The sequence below is a fragment of the Ambystoma mexicanum genome, chromosome 6q (genome assembly GCF_040938575.1).
Source record: "Ambystoma mexicanum isolate Mex_15411 chromosome 6q, UKY_AmexF1_1, whole genome shotgun sequence".
Taxonomy (NCBI): domain Eukaryota; kingdom Metazoa; phylum Chordata; class Amphibia; order Caudata; family Ambystomatidae; genus Ambystoma; species Ambystoma mexicanum.
In genome coordinates this window covers 1,686,944,004-1,686,964,460 of record NC_090937.1, presented here as the reverse complement: position 1 = coordinate 1,686,964,460, position 20,457 = coordinate 1,686,944,004, and positions in this window count along the sequence as shown.

Here is a 20,457-nt window from a genome sequence, read left to right as displayed (position 1 = left end):
CTGGAAGTTGGCATAAGATTGGATGCTGTCATGGGGGAGAGGTGCCTATACCTCTCAGTGATTATCGCAGAACTGGAAGTTGGCATAAAGAGTGGATGCTGTGATGGGGGAGGGGTGCCCTCACCTCTCAGTGGGTATCGCAGAACTGGAAATTGGCATAAAGAGTGGATGCTGTGATGGGGGAGTGGTGCTCTCACCTCTCAGGGGGTATCGCAGAACTGGAAGTTGGGATAAAGAGTGAATGCTGTGATGGGGGAGGGGTGCCCTCACCTCTCAGGGGGTATCGCAGAACTGGAATTTGGCATAAAGAGTGGATGCTGTGATGGGGGAGGGGTGCCCTCACCTCTCAGGGGGTATCGCAGAACTGGAAGTTGGCATAAAGAGTGGATGCTGTGATGGGGGAGGGGTGCCCTCACCTCTCAGGGGGTATCGCAGACTGGAAGTTGGCATAAAGAGTGGATGCTGTGATGGGGGAGGGGTGCCCTCACCTCTCAGGGGGTATCGCAGAACTGGAAATTGCCATAAAGAGTGGATGCTGTCATGGGGGAGGGGTACCTATACCTCCCAGTGGGTATCGCAGAACTGGAAGTTGGCATAAAGAGTGGAAGCTGTCATGGGGAGGGGTGCCCTCACCTCTCAGGGGGTATTGCAGAACTGGAAGTTGGCATAAAGAGTGGATGCTGTCATGGGGATGGGTGCCTATACCTCCCAGTGGGTATTGCAGAACTGGAAGTTGGCATAAGGAGTAAATGCTGTGATGGGGGAGGGTACCTATACCTCCCAGTGGGTATCGCAGAACTGGAAGTTGGGATAAAGAGTGGATGCTGCGATGGGGGAGGGGTGCCCTCACGGCTCAGGGGGTATTGCAGAAGTGGAAGTTGGCATATAGAGTGGATGCTGTCATGGGGGAGAGGTGCCTTTACCTCTCAGTGGGTATCGCAGAACTGGAAGTTGGCATAAAGAGTGGATGCTGTGATGGGGGAGGGGTGCCCTCACCTCTCAGTGGGTATTGCAGAAGTGGAAGTTGGCATATAGAGTGGATGCTGTCATGGGGGAGAGGTGCCTTTACCTCTCAGTGGGTATCGCAGAACTGGAATTTGGCATAAAGAGTGCATGCTGTGATGGGGGAGGGGTGCCCTCACCTCTCAGGGGGTATCGCAGAACTGGAATTTGGCATAAAGAGTGGATGCTGTGATGGGGGAGGGGTGCCTATATCTCTCAGGGGGTATCGCAGAACTGGAAGTTGGCATAAAGAGTGGATGCTGTGATGGGGGAGTGGTGCCTATACCTCTCAGGGGGGTATTGCAGAAGTGGAAGTTGGCATATAGAGTGGATGCTCTCATGGGGGAGAGGTGCCTATACCTCTCAGTGGGTATCGCAGAACTGGAAGTTGGCATAAAGAGTGGATGCTGTGATGGGGGAGGGGTACCTATACCTCCCAGTGGGTATCGCAGAACTGGAAGTTGGCATATAGAGAGGAAGCTGTCATGGTGGAGGGGTGCCCTCACCTCTCAGTGGGTATCGCAGAACTGGAATTTGGCATAGAGAGTGGATGCTGTGATGGGGGAGGGGTGCCCTCACCTCTCAGGGGGTATCGCAGAACTGGAATTTGGCATAAAGAGTGGATGCTGTGATGGGGGAGGGGTGCCCTCACCTCTCAGGGGGTATCGCAGAACTGGAAGTTGGGATAAAGAGTGGATGCTGTGATGGGGGAGGGGTGCCCTCACCTCTCAGGGGGTATTGCAGAACTGGAAGTTGGCATAAATGGTGGATGCTGTCATGGGGGAGGGTACCTAAACCTCCCAGTGGGTATCGCACGCAAAACTGGAAGTTGGCATATAGAGTGGAAGCTGTGATGGGGGAGGGGTGCCCTCACCTCTCAGGGGGTATTGCAGAACTGGAAGTTGGCATAAAGAGTGGATGCTGTGATGGGGGAGGGGTGCCCTCACCTCTCAGGGGGTATTGCGGAACTGGAAGTTGGCATAAAGAGTGGATGCTGTTATGGGGGAGTGGTGCCTATACCTCTCAGGGGGCTATTGCAGAAGTGGAAGTTGGCATATAGAGTGGATGCTCTCATGGGGGAGAGGTGCCTATACCTCTCAGTGGGTATCGCAGAACTGGAAGTTGGCATAAAGAGTGGATGCTGTGATGGGGGAGGGGTACCTATACCTCCCAGTGGGTATCGCAGAACTGGAAGTTGGCATATAGAGAGGAAGCTGTCATGGTGGAGGGGTGCCCTCACCTCTCAGTGGGTATCGCAGAACTGGAATTTGGCATAGAGAGTGGATGCTGTGATGGGGGAGGGGTGCCCTCACCTCTCAGGGGGTATCGCAGAACTGGAATTTGGCATAAAGAGTGGATGCTGTGATGGGGGAGGGGTGCCCTCACCTCTCAGGGGGTATCGCAGAACTGGAAGTTGGGATAAAGAGTGGATGCTGTGATGGGGGAGGGGTGCCCTCACCTCTCAGGGGGTATTGCAGAACTGGAAGTTGGCATAAATGGTGGATGCTGTCATGGGGGAGGGTACCTAAACCTCCCAGTGGGTATCGCACGCAAAACTGGAAGTTGGCATATAGAGTGGAAGCTGTGATGGGGGAGGGGTGCCCTCACCTCTCAGGGGGTATTGCAGAACTGGAAGTTGGCATAAAGAGTGGATGCTGTGATGGGGGAGGGGTGCCCTCACCTCTCAGGGGGTATTGCGGAACTGGAAGTTGGCATAAAGAGTGGATGCTGTTATGGGGGAGGGTACCTATACCTCCCAGTGGGTATCGCAGAACTGGAAGTTGGCATAAAGAGTGGATGCTGTGATGGGGGAGGGGTGCCCTCACCTCTCAGTGGGTATCGCAGAACTGGAATTTGGCATAAAGAGTGGATGCTGTGATGGGGAGGGATGCCCTCACCTCTCAGGGTGTATCGCAGAACTGGAAGTTGGGATAAAGAGTGGATGCTGTGATGGGGGAGGGGTGCCCTCACCTCTCAGGGGGTATCGCAGAACTGGAATTTGGCATAAAGAGTGGATGCTGTGATGGGGGAGAGGTGCCCTCACCTCTCAGGGGGTATCGCAGAACTGGAAGTTGGCATAAAGAGTGGATGCTGTCATGGGGGAGGGGTACCTATACCTCCCAGTGGGTATCGCAAAACTGGAAGTTGGCATAAAGAGTGGAAGCTGTCATGTGGCGGGGTGCCCTCACCTCTCAGGGGGTATTGCAGAACTGGAAGTTGGCATAAAGGGTGGATGCTGTCATGGGGATGGGTGCCTATACCTCCCAGTGGGTAGCGCACGCAAAACTGGAAGTTGGCATATAGAGTGGAAGCTGTGATGGGGGAGGGGTGCCCACACCTCTCAGGGGGTATTGCAGAACTGGAAGTTGGCATATAGAGTGGATGCTGTGATGGGGGAGGGGTGCACTCACCTCTCAGGGGGTATCGCAGAACTGGAAGTCTCCATAAAGAGTGGAAGCTGTGATGGGGGAGGGGTGCCCTCACCTCTCAGGGGGTATTGCAGAACTGGAAGTTGGCATAAAGAGTGGATGCTGTGATGGGGGAGGGGTGCCCTCACCTCTCAGGGGGTATCGCAGAACTGGAAGTTGGCATAAAGAGTGGATGCTGTGATGGGGGAGGGGTGCCCTCACCTCTCAGGGGGTATTGCAGAACTGAAAGTTGGCATAAAGAGTGGATGCTGTCATGGGGGAGGAGTACCTATACCTCCCAGTGGGTATCGCAGAACTGGAAGTTGGCATAAAGTGTGGAAGCTCTCATGGGGAGGGGTGCCCTCACCTCTCAGGGGGTATTGCAGAACTGGAAGTTGGCATAAAGAGTGGATGCTGTCATGGGGATGTGTGCCTATACCTCCCAGTGGGTATTGCAGAACTGGAAGTTGGCATAAAGAGTGGATGCTGTGATGGGGGAGGGTACCTATACCTCCCAGTGGGTATTGCACGCAAAACTGGAAGTTGGCATATAAAGTGGAAGCTGTGATGGGGGAGGGGTGCCCTCACCTCTCAGGGGGTATTGCAGAACTGGAAGTTGGCATAAAGAGTGGATGCTGTGATGGGGGAGGGGTGCCCTCACCTCTCAGGGGGTATCGCAGAACTGGAAGTTGGCATAAAGAATGGATGCTGTGATGGGGGAGGGGTGCCCTCACCTCTCAGTGGGTATCGCAGAACTGGAATTTGGCATAAAGAGTGGATGCTGTGATGGGGGAGGGCTGCCTATACCTCTCAGGGGGTATCGCAGACTGGAAGTTGGCATAAAGAGTGGATGCTGTCATGGGGGGGGGTGCCCTCACCTCTCAGGGGGTATTGCAGAACTGGAAGTTGGGATAAAGAGTGGATGCTGTGATGGGGGGGGGTGCCCTCACCTCTCAGGGGGTATTGCAGAAGTGGAAGTTGGCATATAGAGTGGATGCTGTGATGGGGGAGAGGTGCCTATACCTCTCAGTGGGTATCACAGAACTGGAAGTTGGCATAAAGAGTGGATGCTGTGATGGGGGAGGGTACCTATACCTCCCAGTGGGTATCGCAGAACTGGAAGTTGGCATATAGAGTGGAAGCTGTCATGGGGAGGGGTGCCCTCACCTCTGAGGGGGTATCGCAGAACTGGAAGTTGGCATAAGATTGGATGCTGTCATGGGGGAGAGGTGCCTATACCTCTCAGTGATTATCGCAGAACTGGAAGTTGGCATAAAGAGTGGATGCTGTGATGGGGGAGGGGTGCCCTCACCTCTCAGTGGGTATCGCAGAACTGGAAGTTGGCATAAAGAGTGGATGCTGTGATGGGGGAGTGGTGTTCTCACCTCTCAGGGGGTATCGCAGAACTGGAAGTTGGGATAAAGAGTGAATGCTGTGATGGGGGAGGGGTGCCCTCACCTCTCAGGGGGTATCGCAGAACTGGAATTTGGCATAAAGAGTGGATGCTGTGATGGGGGAGGGGTGCCCTCACCTCTCAGGGGGTATCGCAGAACTGGAAGTTGGCATAAAGAGTGGATGCTGTGATGGGGGAGGGGTGCCCTCACCTCTCAGGGGGTATCGCAGACTGGAAGTTGGCATAAAGAGTGGATGCTGTGATGGGGGAGGGGTGCCCTCACCTCTCAGGGGGTATCGCAGAACTGGAAATTGCCATAAAGAGTGGATGCTGTCATGGGGGAGGGGTACCTATACCTCCCAGTGGGTATCGCAGAACTGGAAGTTGGCATAAAGAGTGGAAGCTGTCATGGGGAGGGGTGCCCTCACCTCTCAGGGGGTATTGCAGAACTGGAAGTTGGCATAAAGAGTGGATGCTGTCATGGGGATGGGTGCCTATACCTCCCAGTGGGTATTGCAGAACTGGAAGTTGGCATAAGGAGTAAATGCTGTGATGGGGGAGGGTACCTATACCTCCCAGTGGGTATCGCAGAACTGGAAGTTGGGATAAAGAGTGGATGCTGCGATGGGGGAGGGGTGCCCTCACGGCTCAGGGGGTATTGCAGAAGTGGAAGTTGGCATATAGAGTGGATGCTGTCATGGGGGAGAGGTGCCTTTACCTCTCAGTGGGTATCGCAGAACTGGAAGTTGGCATAAAGAGTGGATGCTGTGATGGGGGAGGGGTGCCCTCACCTCTCAGTGGGTATTGCAGAAGTGGAAGTTGGCATATAGAGTGGATGCTGTCATGGGGGAGAGGTGCCTATACCTCTCAGTGGGTATCGCAGAACTGGAAGTTGGAATAAAGAGTGGATGCTGTGATAGGGGAGGGGTGCCCTCACCTCTCAGTGGGTATTGCAGAAGTGGAAGTTGGCATATAGAGTGGATGCTGTGATGGGGGATGGGGTGCCCTCACCTCTCAGGGGGTATCGCAGAACTGGTATTTGGCATAAAGAGTGGATCCTGTGATGGGGGATGGGTGCCCTCACCTCTCAGGGGGTATCGCAGAAATGGAATTTGGGATAAAGAGTGGATGCTGTGATGGGGGAGGGGTTCCCTCACCTCTCAGGGGGTATCGCAGAACTGGAAGTTGGCATAAAGAGTGGATGCTGTGATGGGGGAGGGGTGCCCTCACCTCTCAGGGGGTATCGCAGAACTGGAAGTTGGGATAAAGAGTGGATGCTGTAATGGGGGAGGGGTGCCCTCACCTCTCAGGGGGTATCGCAGAACTGGAAGTTGGCATATAGAGTGGAAGCTGTGGTGGGGGAGGGGTGCCCTCACCTCTCAGGGGGTATCGCAGAACTGGAAGTTGCCATAAAAAGTGGATGCTGTGATGGGGGAGGGATGCCCTCACCTCTCAGGGGGTATCGCAGAACTGGAAGTTGGCATAAAGAGTTGATGCTGTGATGGGGGAGGGGTGCCCTCACCTCTCAGGGGGTATCGCCGAACTGAAAGTTGGCATAAAGAGTGGATGCTGTCATGGGGGAGGGGTGCCCTCACCTCTCAGGGGGTATTGCAGAACTGGAAGTTGGCATAAAGAGTGGATGCTGTCATGGGGGAGGGGTACCTATACCTCCCAGTGGGTATCGCAGAACTGGAAGTTGGCATAAAGAGTGGAAGCTGTGATGGGGAGGGTACCTATACCTCCCAGTGGGTATCGCACGCAAAACTGGAAGTTGGCATATAGAGTGGAAGCTGTGATGGGGGAGGGGTGCCCTCACCTCTCAGGGGGTATTGCAGAACTGGAAGTTGGCATAAAGAGTGGATGCTGTGATGGGGGAGGGGTGCCCTCACCTCTCAGGGGGTATCGCAGAACTGGAAGTTGGCATAAAGAGTGGATGCTGTCATGGGGGAGGGGTACCTATACCTCCCAGTGGGTATCGCAGAACTGGAAGTTGGCATAAAGAGTGGAAGCTGTGATGGGGAGGGTACCTATACCTCCCAGTGGGTATCGCACGCAAAACTGGAAGTTGGCATATAGAGTGGAAGCTGTGATGGGGGAGGGGTGCCCTCACCTCTCAGGGGGTATCGCAGAACGGGAAGTTGGCATAAAGGGTGGAAGCTGTGATGGGGAGGGTACCCTTTACCTCCCAGTGGGTATCGCACGCAAAACTGGAAGTTGGCATATAGAGTGGAAGCTGTGATGGGGGAGGGGTGCCCTCACCTCTCAGGGGGTATTGCAGAACTGGAAGTTGGCATAAAGAGTGGATGCTGTGATGGGGGAGGGGTGCCCTCACCTCTCAGTGGGTCTTGCAGAAGTGGAAGTTGGCATATAGAGTGGATGCTGTCGGGGTGCCCTCACCTCTCAGTGGGTATTGCAGAACTGGAAGTTGGCATAAAGAGTGGATGCTGTGATGGGGGCGGGGTGCCCTCACCTCTCAGGGGGTATTGCAGAACTGGAAGTTGCCATATATAGTGGATGCTGTGATGGGGGAGGGGTGCCCTCACCTCTCAGGGGGTATTGCAGAACTGGAAGTTGGCATATAGAGTGGATGCTGTGATGGGGGAGGGGTGCCCTCACCTCTCTGGGGTTATTGCGGAAATGGAAGTTGGCATAAAGAGTGGATGCTGTGATTGGGGAGGGGTGCCCTCACCTCTCAGCGGGTATCGCAGAACTGGAAGTTGGGATAAAGAGTGGATGCTGTCATGGGGATGGGTGCCCCCACCTCTCAGGGGGTATTGCAGAACTGGAAGTTGGCATAAAGAGTGGATGCTGTCATGGGGGAGGGGTGCCCTCACCTCTCAGGGGGTATTGCAGAACTGGAAGTTGGCATAAAGAGTGGATGCTGTCATGGGGGAGGAGTACCTATACCTCCCAGTGGGTATCGCAGAACTGGAAGTTGGCATAAAGAGTGGAAGCTGTGATGGGGAGGGTACCTAAACCTCCCAGTGGGTATCGCACGCAAAACTGGAAGTTGGCATATAGAGTGGAAGCTGTGATGGGGGAGGGGTGCCCTCACCTCTCAGGGGGTATTGCAGAACTGGAAGTTGGCATATAGAGTGGAAGCTGTGATGGGGGAGGGGTGCCCTCACCTCTCAGGGGGTACTGCAGAACTGGAAGTTGGCATAAAGAGTGGATGCTGTCATGGGGGAGAGGTGCCTATACCTCTCAGTGGGTATCGCAGAACTGGAAGTTGGCATAAAGAGCGGATGCTGTGATGGGGGAGGGGTGCCCCCACCTCTCAGTGGGTATCGCAGAACTGGAATTTGGCATAAAGAGTGGATGCTGTGATGGGGGAGGGGTGCCCTCACCTCTCAGGGTGTATCGCAGAACTGGAAGTTGGGATAAAGAGTGGATGCTGTGATGGGGGAGGGGTGCCCTCACGGCTCAGGGGGCATTGCAGAACTGGAAGTTAGCATAAAGAGTGGATGCTGTGATGGGGGAGGGTACCTATACCTCCCAATAGGTATCGCAGAACTGGAAGTTGGCATATAGAGTGGAAGCTGTCATGGGTGAGGGGTGCCCTCACCTCTCAGGGGGTATCGCAGAACTGGAAGTTGGCATAAAGAGTGGATGCTGTGATGGGGGAGGGATGCCCTCACCTCTCAGGGGGTATCGCAGAACTGGAAGTTGGGATAAAGAGTGGATGCTGTGATGGGGGAGGGGTGCCCTCACCTCTCAGGGGGTATCGCAGAACTGGAATTTGGCATAAAGAATGGATGCTGTGATGGGGGAGGGGTGCCCTCACCTCTCAGGGGGTATCGCAGAACTGGAAGTTGGGATAAAGAGTGGATGCTGTGATGGGGGAGGGGTGCCCTCACCTCTCAGGGGGTATTGCAGAACTGGAAGTTGGCATAAAGGGTGGATGCTGTCATGGGGATGGGTGCCTATACCTCCCAGTGGGTATCGCACGCAAAACTGGAAGTTGGCATATAGAGTGGAAGCTGTGATGGGGGAGGGGTGCCCACACCTCTCAGGGGGTATTGCAGAACTGGAAGTTGGCATAAAGAGTGGATGCTGTCATGGGCATGTGTGCCTATACCTCCCAGTGGGTATTGCAGAACTGGAAGTTGGCATAAAGAGTGGATGCTGTGATGGGGGAGGGTACCTAAACCTCCCAGTGGGTATCGCACGCAAAACTGGAAGTTGGCATATAGAGTGGAAGCTGTGATGGGGGAGGGGTGCCCACACCTCTCAGGGGGTATTGCAGAACTGGAAGTTGGCATAAAGAGTGGATGCTGTCATGGGGGAGGAGTACCTATACCTCCCAGTGGGTATCGCAGAACTGGAAGTTGGCATAAAGTGTGGAAGCTGTCATGGGGAGTAGTGCCCTCACCTCTCAGGGGGTATTGCAGAACTTGAAGTTGGCATAAAGAGTGGATGCTGTCATGGGGATGTGTGCCTATACCTCCCAGTGGGTATTGCAGAACTGGAAGTTGGCATAAAGAGTGGATGCTGTGATGGGGGAGGGTACCTATACCTCCCAGTGGGTATCGCACGCAAAACTGGGAGTTGGCATATAAAGTGGAAGCTGTGATGAGGGAGGGTTGCCCTCACCTCTCAGGGGGTATTGCAGAACTGGAAGTTGGCATAAAGAGTGGATGCTGTGATGGGGGAGGGGTGCCCTCACCTCTCAGGGGGTATTGCAGAACTGGTAGTTGGCATATAAAGTGGAAGCTGTCATGGGGAGGGGTGCCCACACCTCTCAGTGGGTATCACAGAACTGGAAGTTGGCATAAAGAGTGGATGCTGTGATGGGGGAGGGGTGCCCTCACCTCTCAGGGGGTATTGCAGAACTGGAAGTTGGCATAAAGAGTGGATGCTGTCATGGGGGAGGGGTGACATCACCTCTCAGGGGGTATTGCAGAACTGGAAGTTGGCATAAAGAGTGGATGCTGTGATGGGGGAGGGGTGCCCTCACCTCTCAGGGGGTATTGCAGAAGTGGAAGTTGGCATATAGAGTGGATGCTGTCATGGGGGAGAGGTGCCTATACCTCTCAGTGGGTATCGCAGAACTGGAAGTTGGCATATAGAGTGGAAGCTGGCATGGGGGAGGGGGGCCCTCACCTCTCTGGGGTATTGGAGTACTGGAAGTTGGCATAAGAGTGGATGCTGTCATGGGGGAGAGGTGCCTATACCTCTCAGTGGGTATCGCAGAACTGGAAGTTGGCATAAAGAGTGGATGCTGTGATGGGGGAGGGTACCTATACCTCCCAGTGGGTATCGCAGAACTGGAAGTTGGCATATAGAGTGGAAGCTGTCATGGGGGAGGGGTGCCCTCACCTCTCTGGGGGTATTGTAGAACTGGAAGTTGGCATAAGAGTGGATGCTGTCATGGGGGAGAGGTGCCTATACCTCTCAGTGGGTATCGCAGAACTGGAAGTTGGCATAAAGAGTGGATGCTGTGATGGGGGAGGGGTGCCCTCACCTCTCAGTGGGTATCGCAGAACTGGAATTTGGCATAAAGAGTGGATGCTGTGATGGGGGAGGGGTGCCCTCACCTCTCAGGGGGTATCGCAGAAATGGAAGTTGGGATAAAGAGTGAATGCTGTGATGGGGGAGGGGTGCCATCACCTCTCAGGGGGTATCGCAGAACTGGAAGTTGGCATAAAGAGTGGATGCTGTGATGGGGGAGGGGTGCCTATACCTCTCAGTGGGTATCGCAGAACTGGAAGTTGGCATAAAGAGTGGATGCTGTGATGGGGGAGGGGTGCCTATACCTCTCAGTGATTATCGCAGAACTGGAATTTGGCATAAAGAGTGCATGCTGTGATGGGGGAAGGGTGCCCTCACCTCTCAGGGGGTATCGCAGAACTGGAATTTGGCATAAAGAGTGGATGCTGTGATGGGGGAGGGGTGCCTATATCTCTCAGGGGGTATCGCATAACTGGAAGTTGGCATAAAGAGTGGATGCTGTGATGGGGGAGTGGTGCCTATACCTCTCAGGGGGGTATTGCAGAAGTGGAAGTTGGCATATAGAGTGGATGCTGTCATGGGGGAGAGGTGCCTATACCTCTCAGTGGGTATCGCAGAACTGGAAGTTGGCATAAAGAGTGGATGCTGTGATGGGGGAGGGGTACCTATACCTCCCAGTGGGTATCGCAGAACTGGAAGTTGGCATATAGAGAGGAAGCTGTCATGGTGGAGGGGTGCCCTCACCTCTCAGTGGGTATCGCAGAACTGGAATTTGGCATAGAGAGTGGATGCTGTGATGGGGGAGGGGTGCCCTCACCTCTCAGGGGGTATCGCAGAACTGGAATTTGGCATAAAGAGTGGATGCTGTGATGGGGGAGGGGTGCCCTCACCTCTCAGGGGGTATCGCAGAACTGGAAGTTGGGATAAAGAGTGGATGCTGTGATGGGGGAGGGGTGCCCTCACCTCTCAGGGGGTATTGCAGAACTGGAAGTTGGCATAAATGGTGGATGCTGTCATGGGGGAGGGTACCTAAACCTCCCAGTGGGTATCGCACGCAAAACTGGAAGTTGGCATATAGAGTGGAAGCTGTCATGGGGGAGGGGTGCCCTCACCTCTCAGGGGGTATTGCAGAAGTGGAAGTTGGCATATAGAGTGGATGCTGTCATGGGGGAGAGGTGCCTATACCTCTCAGTGGGTATCGCAGAATTGGAAGTTGGCATAAAGAGTGGATGCTGTCATGGGGGAGAGGTGCCTATACCTCTCAGTAGGTATCGCAGAACTGGAAGTTGGCATAAAGAGTGGATGCTGTGATGGGGGAGGGTACCTATACCTCCCAGTGGGTATCGCAGAACTGGAAGTTGGCATATAGAGTGGAAGCTGTCATGGGGGAGGGGGGCCCTCACCTCTCTGGGGGTATTGGAGAACTGGAAGTTGGCATAAGAGTGGATGCTGTCATGGAGGAGAGGTGCCCTCACCTCTCAGGGGGTATCGCAGAACTGGAAGTTGGCATAAAGAGTGGATGCTGTGATGGGGGAGGGTACCTATACCTCCCAGTGGGTATCGCACGCAAAACTGGAAGTTGGCATATAGAGTGGAAGCTGTGATGGGGGAGGGGTGCCCTCACCTCTCAGGGGGTATCTTCGGAAGTTGGGATAAAGAGTGAATGCTGTCATGGGGAAGAGGTGCCTATACCTCTCAGTGGGTATCGCAGAACTGGAAGTTGGCATAAAGAGTGGATGCTGTGATGGGGAGGGGTGCCCTCACGGCTCAGGGGGTATCGCAGAACTGGAAGTTGGCAAAAAGAGTGGATGCTGTGATGGGGGAGGGGTGCCTATACCTCTCAGGGGGGTATTGCAGAAGTGGAAGTTGGCATATAGAGTGGATGCTGTGATGGGGGAGGGGTGCCTATACCTCTCAGGGGGGTATCGCAGAACTGGAAGTTGGCATAAAGAGTGGATGCTGTTATGGGGGAGGGTACCTATACCTCCCAGTGGGTATCGCAGAACTGGAAGTTGGCATATAGAGTGGAAGCTGTCATGGGGGAGGGGTGCCCACACCTCTCAGGGGGTATCGCAGAACTGGAAGTTGGCATAAGAGTGGATGCTGTCATGGGGGAGAGGTGCCTATACCTCTCAGTGGGTACCGCAGAACTGGAAGTTGGCATAAAGAGTGGATGCTGTGATGGGGGAGGGGTGCCCTCACCTCTCAGTGGGTATCGCAGAACTGGAATTTGGCATAAAGAGTGGATGCTGTGAAGGGGAGGGATGCCCTCACCTCTCAGGGGGTATCGCAGAACTGGAAGTTGGGATAAAGAGTGGATGCTGTGATGGGGGAGGGGTGCCCTCACCTCTCAGGGGGTATCGCAGAACTGGAATTTGGCATTAAGAGCGGATGCTGTGATGGGGGAGAGGTGCCCTCACCTCTCAGGGGGTATCGCAGAACTGGAAGTTGGCATAAAGAGTGGATGCTGTCATGGGGGAGGGGTACCTATACCTCCCAGTGGGTATCGCAAAACTGGAAGTTGGCATAAAGAGTGGAAGCTGTCATGTGGCGGGGTGCCCTCACCTCTCAGGGGGTATTGCAGAACTGGAAGTTGGCATAAAGGGTGGATGCTGTCATGGGGATGGGTGCCTATACCTCCCAGTGTGTATCGCACGCAAAACTGGAAGTTGGCATATAGAGTGGAAGCTGTGATGGGGGAGGGGTGCCCACACCTCTCAGGGGGTATTGCAGAACTGGAAGTTGGCATATAGAGTGGATGCTGTGATGGGGGAGGGGTGCCCTCACCTCTCAGGGGGTATCGCAGAACTGGAAGTTGCCATAAAGAGTGGAAGCTGTGATGGGGGAGGGGTGCCCTCACCTCTCAGGGGGTATTGAAGAACTGGAAGTTGGCATAAAGTATGGATGCTGTGATGGGGGAGGGGTACCCTCACCTCTCAGGGGGTATCGCAGAACTGGAAGTTGGCATAAAGAGTGGATGCTGTGATGGGGGAGGGGTGCCCTCACCTCTCAGGGGGTATTGCAGAACTGGAAGTTGGCATAAAGAGTGGATGCTGTGATGGGGGAGGAGTACCTATACCTCCCAGTGGGTATCGCAGAACTGGAAGTTGGCATAAAGTGTGGAAGCTCTCATGGGGAGGGGTGCCCTCACCTCTCAGGGGGTATTGCAGAACTGGAAGTTGGCATAAAGAGTGGATGCTGTCATGGGGATGTGTGCCTATACCTCCCAGTGGGTATTGCAGAACTGGAAGTTGGCATAAAGAGTGGATGCTGTGATGGGGGAGGGTACCTATACCTCCCAGTGGGTATTGCACGCAAAACTGGAAGTTGGCATATAAAGTGGAAGCTGTGATGGGGGAGGGGTGCCCTCACCTCTCAGGGGGTATTGCAGAACTGGAAGTTGGCATAAAGAGTGGATGCTGTGATGGGGGAGGGGTGCCCTCACCTCTCAGGGGGTATTGCAGAACTGGAAGTTGGCATAAAGAGTGGATGCTGTGATGGGGGGGGGTGCCCTCACCTCTCAGGGGGTATTGCAGAAGTGGAAGTTGGCATATAGAGTGGATGCTGTGATGGGGGAGAGGTGCCTATACCTCTCAGTGGGTATCACAGAACTGGAAGTTGGCATAAAGAGTGGATGCTGTGATGGGGGAGGGTACCTATACCTCCCAGTGGGTATCGCAGAACTGGAAGTTGGCATATAGAGTGGAAGCTGTCATGGGGAGGGGTGCCCTCACCTCTGAGGGGGTATCGCAGAACTGGAAGTTGGCATAAGAGTGGATGCTGTCATGGGGGAGAGGTGCCTATACCTATCAGTGGGTATTGCATAACTGGAAGTTGGCATAAAGAGTGGATGCTGTGATGGGGGAGGGGTGCCCTCACCTCTCAGGGGGTATCGCAGAACTGGAAGTTGGGATAAAGAGTGGATGCTGTGATGGGGGAGGGGTGCCCTCACCTCTCAGGGGGTATCGCAGAACTGGAATTTGGCATAAAGAGTGGATGCTGTGATGGGGGAGGGGTGCCCTCACCTCTCAGGGGGTATCGCAGAACTGGAAGTTGGGATAAAGAGTGGATGCTGTGATGGGGGAGGGGTGCCCTCACCTCTCAGGGGGTATCGCAGAACTGGAAGTTGGCATAAAGAGTGAATGCTGTCATGGGGGAGGGGTACCTATACCTCCCAGTGGGTATCGCAGAACTGGAAGTTGGCATAAAGAGTGGAAGCTGTCATGGGGAGGGGTGCCCTCACCTCTCAGGGGGTATTGCAGAACTGGAAGTTGGGATAAAGAGTGGATGCTGTGATGGGGGAGGGTACCTAAACCTCCCAGTGGGTATCGCACGTAAAACTGGAAGTTGGCATATAGAGTGGAAGCTGTGATGGGGGAGGGGTGCCCTCACCTCTCAGTGGGTATTGCGGAACTGGAAGTTGGCATAAAGAGTGGATGCTGTGATGGGGGAGGGGTGCCCTCACCCCTCAGTGGGTATTGCAGAAGTGGAAGTTGGCATATAGAGTGGATGCTGTCATGGGGGAGAGGTGCCTATACCTCTCAGTGGGTATCGCAGAACTGGAAGTTGGCATAAAGAGTGGATGCTGTGATGGGGGAGGGGTGCCCTCACCTCTCAGGGGGTATCGCAGAACTGGAAGTTGGGATAAAGAGTGGATGCTGTGATGGGGGAGGGGTGCCCTCACCTCTCAGGGGGTATCGCAGAACTGGAAGTTGGCATAAAGAGTGGATGCTGTGATGGGGGAGGGGTGCCCTCACCTCTCAGGGGGTATCGCAGACTGGAAGTTGGCATAAAGAGTGGATGCTGTGATGGGGGAGGGGTGCCCTCACCTCTCAGGGGGTATCGCAGAACTGGAAATTGCCATAAAGAGTGGATGCTGTCATGGGGGAGGGGTAACTATACCTCCCAGTGGGTATCGCAGAACTGGAAGTTGGCATAAAGAGTGGAAGCTGTCATGGGGAGGGGTGCCCTCACCTCTCAGGGGGTATCGCAGAACTGGAAGTTGGCATATAGAGTGGAAGCTGTGATGGGGAGGGATGCCCTCACCTCTCAGTGGGTATCGCAGAACTGGAAGTTGGCATAAAGAGTGGATGCTGTGATGGGGGAGGGGTGCCCTCACCTCTCAGTGGGTATCGCAGAACTGGAAGTTGGCATAAAGAGTGGATGCTGTGATGGGGGAGTGGTGCTCTCACCTCTCAGGGGGTATCGCAGAACTGGAAGTTGGGATAAAGAGTGAATGCTGTGATGGGGGAGGGGTGCCCTCACCTCTCAGGGGGTATCGCAGAACTGGAATTTGGCATAAAGAGTGGATGCTGTGATGGGGGAGGGGTGCCCTCACCTCTCAGGGGGTATCGCAGAACTGGAAGTTGGCATAAAGAGTGGATGCTGTGATGGGGGAGGGGTGCCCTCACCTCTCAGGGGGTATCGCAGACTGGAAGTTGGCATAAAGAGTGGATGCTGTGATGGGGGAGGGGTGCCCTCACCTCTCAGGGGGTATCGCAGAACTGGAAATTGCCATAAAGAGTGGATGCTGTCATGGGGGAGGGGTACCTATACCTCCCAGTGGGTATCGCAGAACTGGAAGTTGGCATAAAGAGTGGAAGCTGTCATGGGGAGGGGTGTCCTCACCTCTCAGGGGGTATTGCAGAACTGGAAGTTGGCATAAAGAGTGGATGCTGTCATGGGGATGGGTGCCTATACCTCCCAGTGGGTATTGCAGAACTGGAAGTTGGCATAAGGAGTAAATGCTGTGATGGGGGAGGGTACCTATACCTCCCAGTGGGTATCGCAGAACTGGAAGTTGGGATAAAGAGTGGATGCTGCGATGGGGGAGGGGTGCCCTCACGGCTCAGGGGGTATTGCAGAAGTGGAAGTTGGCATATAGAGTGGATGCTGTCATGGGGGAGAGGTGCCTTTACCTCTCAGTGGGTATCGCAGAACTGGAAGTTGGCATAAAGAGTGGATGCTGTGATGGGGGAGGGGTGCCCTCACCTCTCAGTGGGTTTTGCAGAAGTGGAAGTTGGCATATAGAGTGGATGCTGTCATGGGGGAGAGGTGCCTATACCTCTCAGTGGGTATCGCAGAACTGGAAGTTGGAATAAAGAGTGGATGCTGTGATGGGGGAGGGGTGCCCTCACCTCTCAGTGGGTATTGCAGAAGTGGAAGTTGGCATATAGAGTGGATGCTGTGATGGGGGATGGGGTGCCCTCACCTCTCAGGGGGTATCGCAGAACTGGTATTTGGCATAAAGAGTGGATCCTGTGATGGGGGATGGGTGCCCTCACCTCTCAGGGGGTATCGCAGAAATGGAATTTGGGATAAAGAGTGGATGCTGTGATGGGGGAGGGGTGCCCTCACCTCTCAGGGGGTATCGCAGAACTGGAAGTTGGCATAAAGAGTGGATGCTGTGATGGGGGAGGGGTGCCATCACCTCTCAGGGGGTATCGCAGAACTGGAAGTTGGGATAAAGAGTGGATGCTGTAATGGGGGAGGGGTGCCCTCACCTCTCAGGGGGTATCGCAGAACTGGAAGTTGGCATATAGAGTGGAAGCTGTGGTGGGCGAGGGGTGCCCTCACCTCTCAGGGGGTATCGCAGAACTGGAAGTTGCCATAAAAAGTGGATGCTGTGATGGGGGAGGGGTGCCCTCACCTCTCAGGGGGTATCGCCGAACTGGAAGTTGGCATAAAGAGTGGATGCTGTCATGGGGGAGGGGTGCCCTCTCCTCTCAGGGGGTATTGCAGAACTGGAAGTTGGCATAAAGAGTGGATGCTGTCACGGGGGAGGGGTACCTATACCTCCCAGTGGGTATTGCAGAACTGGAAGTTGGCATAAAGAGTGGAAGCTGTGATGGGGAGGGTACCTATACCTCCCAGTGGGTATCGCACGCAAAACTGGAAGTTGGCATATAGAGTGGAAGCTGTGATGGGGGAGGGGTGCCCTCACCTCTCAGGGGGTATTGCAGAACTGGAAGTTGGCATAAAGAGTGGATGCTGTGATGGGGGAGGGGTGCCCTCACCTCTCAGGGGGTATCGCAGAACTGGAAGTTGGCATAAAGAGTGGATGCTGTCATGGGGGAGGGGTACCTATACCTCCCAGTGGGTATGGCAGAACTGGAAGTTGGCATAAAGAGTGGAAGCTGTGATGGGGAGGGTACCTATACCTCCCAGTGGGTATCGCACGCAAAACTGGAAGTTGGCATATAGAGTGGAAGCTGTGATGGGGGAGGGGTGCCCTCACCTCTCAGGGGGTATCGCAGAACTGGAAGTTGGCATAAAGAGTGGAAGCTGTGATGGGGAGGGTACCTATACCTCCCAGTGGGTATCGCACGCAAAACTGGAAGTTGGCATATAGAGTGGAAGCTGTGATGGGGGAGGGGTGCCCTCACCTCTCAGGGGGTATTGCAGAACTGGAAGTTGGCATAAAGAGTGGATGCTGTGATGGGGGAGGGGTGCCCTCACCTCTCAGTGGGTCTTGCAGAAGTGGAAGTTGGCATATATAGTGGATGCTATGATGGGGGAGGGGTGCCCTCACCTCTCAGGGGGTATTGCAGAACTGGAAGTTGGCATATAGAGTGGATGCTGTGATGGGGGAGGGGTGCCCTCACCTCTCTGGGGTTATTGCGGAAATGGAAGTTGGCATAAAGAGTGGATGCTGTGATTGGGGAGGGGTGCCCTCACCTCTCAGCGGGTATCGCAGAACTGGAAGTTGGGATAAAGAGTGGATGCTGTCATGGGGATGGGTGCCCTCACCTCTCAGGGGGTATTGCAGAACTGGAAGTTGGCATAAAGAGTGGATGCTGTCATGGGGGAGGGGTGCCCTCACCTCTCAGGGGGTATTGCAGAACTGGAAGTTGGCATAAAGAGTGGATGCTGTCATGGGGGAGGGGTACCTATACCTCCCAGTGGGTATCGCAGAACTGGAAGTTGGCATAAAGAGTGGAAGCTGTGATGGGGAGGGTACCTAAACCTCCCAGTGGGTATCGCACGCAAAACTGGAAGTTGGCATATAGAGTGGAAGCTGTGATGGGGAGGGGTGCCCTCACCTCTCAGGGGGTATTGCAGAACTGGAAGTTGGCATATAGAGTGGAAGCTGTGATGGGGGACGGGTGCCCTCACCTCTCAGGGGGTATTGCAGAACTGGAAGTTGGCATAAAGAGTGGATGCTGTCATGGGGGAGAGGTGCCTATACCTCTCAGTGGGTATCGCAGAACTGGAAGTTGGCATAAAGAGCGGATGCTGTGATGGGGGAGGGGTGCCCCCACCTCTCAGTGGGTATCGCAGAACTGGAATTTGGCATAAAGAGTGGATGCTGTGATGGGGGAGGGGTGCCCTCACCTCTCAGGGTGTATCGCAGAACTGGAAGTTGGGATAAAGAGTGGATGCTGTGATGGGGGAGGGGTGCCCTCACGGCTCAGGGGGTATTGCAGAACTGGAAGTTAGCATAAAGAGTGGATGCTGTGATGGGGGAGGGTACCTATACCTCCCAATGGGTATCGCAGAACTGGAAGTTGGCATATAGAGTGGAAGCTGTCATGGGTGAGGGGTGCCCTCACCTCTCAGGGGGTATCGCAGAACTGGAAGTTGGCATAAAGAGTGGATGCTGTGATGGGGGAGGGATGCCCTCACCTCTCAGGGGGTATCGCAGAACTGGAAGTTGGGATAAAGAGTGGATGCTGTGATGGGGGAGGGGTGCCCTCACCTCTCAGGGGGTATCACAGACCTGGAATGTGGCATAAAGAGTGGATGCTGTGATGGGGGAGGGGTGCCCTCACCTCTCAGGGGGTATCGCAGAACTGGAAGTTGGGATAAAGAGTGGATGCTGTGATGGGGGAGGGGTGCCCTCACCTCTCAGGGGGTATTGCAGAACTGGAAGTTGGCATAAAGGGTGGATGCTGTCATGGGGATGGGTGCCTATACCTCCCAGTGGGTATCGCACGCAAAACTGGAAGTTGGCATATAGAGTGGAAGCTGTGATGGGGGAGGGGTGCCCATACCTCTCAGGGGGTATTGCAGAACTGGAAGTTGGCATAAAGAGTGGATGCTGTCATGGGGATGTGTGCCTATACCTCCCAGTGGGTATTGCAGAACTGGAAGTTGGCATAAAGAGTGGATGCTGTGATGGGGGAGGGTACCTAAACCTCCCAGTGGGTATCGCACGCAAAACTGGAAGTTGGCATATAGAGTGGAAGCTGTGATGGGGGAGGGGTGCCCACACCTCTCAGGGGGTATTGCAGAACTGGAAGTTGGCATAAAGAGTGGATGCTGTCATGGGGGAGGAGTACCTATACCTCCCAGTGGGTATCGCAGAAATGGAAGTTGGCATAAAGTGTGGAAGCTGTCATGGGGAGTAGTGCCCTCACCTCCCAGTGGGTATCGCAGAACTTGAAGTTGGCATAAAGAGTGGATGCTGTCATGGGGATGTGTGCCTATACCTCCCAGTGGGTATTGCAGAACTGGAAGTTGGCATAAAGAGTGGATGCTGTGATGGGGGAGGGTACCTATACCTTCCAGTGGGTATCGCACGCAAAACTGGGAGTTGGCATATAAAGTGGAAGCTGTGATGGGGGAGGGTTGCCCTCACCTCTCAGGGGGTATTGCAGAACTGGAAGTTGGCATAAAGAGTGGATGCTGTGATGGGGGAGGGGTGCCCTCACCTCTCAGGGGGTATTGCAGAACTGGAAGTTGGCATATAAAGTGGATGCTGTCATGGGGGAGAGGTGCCTATACCTCTCAGTGGGTATCACAGAACTGGAAGTTGGCATAAAGAGTGGATGCTGTGATGGGGGAGGTTTACCTATACCTCCCAGTGGGTATCGCAGAACTGGAAGTTGGCATATAGAGTGGAAGCTGTCATGGGGGAGGGGTGCCCTCACCTCTCAGGGGGTATCGCAGAACTGGAAGTTGGCATAAGAGTGGATGCTGTCATGGGGGAGAGGTGCCTATACCTCTCAGTGGGTATCGCAGAACTGGAAGTTGGCATAAAGAGTGGATGCTGTGATGGGGGAGGGGTGCCCTCACCTCTCAGTGGGTATTGCAGAACTGGAAGTTGGCATAAAGAGTGGATGCTGTGATGGGGGAGGGGTGCCCTCACCTCTCAGGGGGTATTGCAGAACTGGAAGTTGGCATAAAGAGTGGATGCTGTCATGGGGGAGGGGTGCCATCACCTCTCAGGGGGTATTGCAGAACTGGAAGTTGGCATAAGAG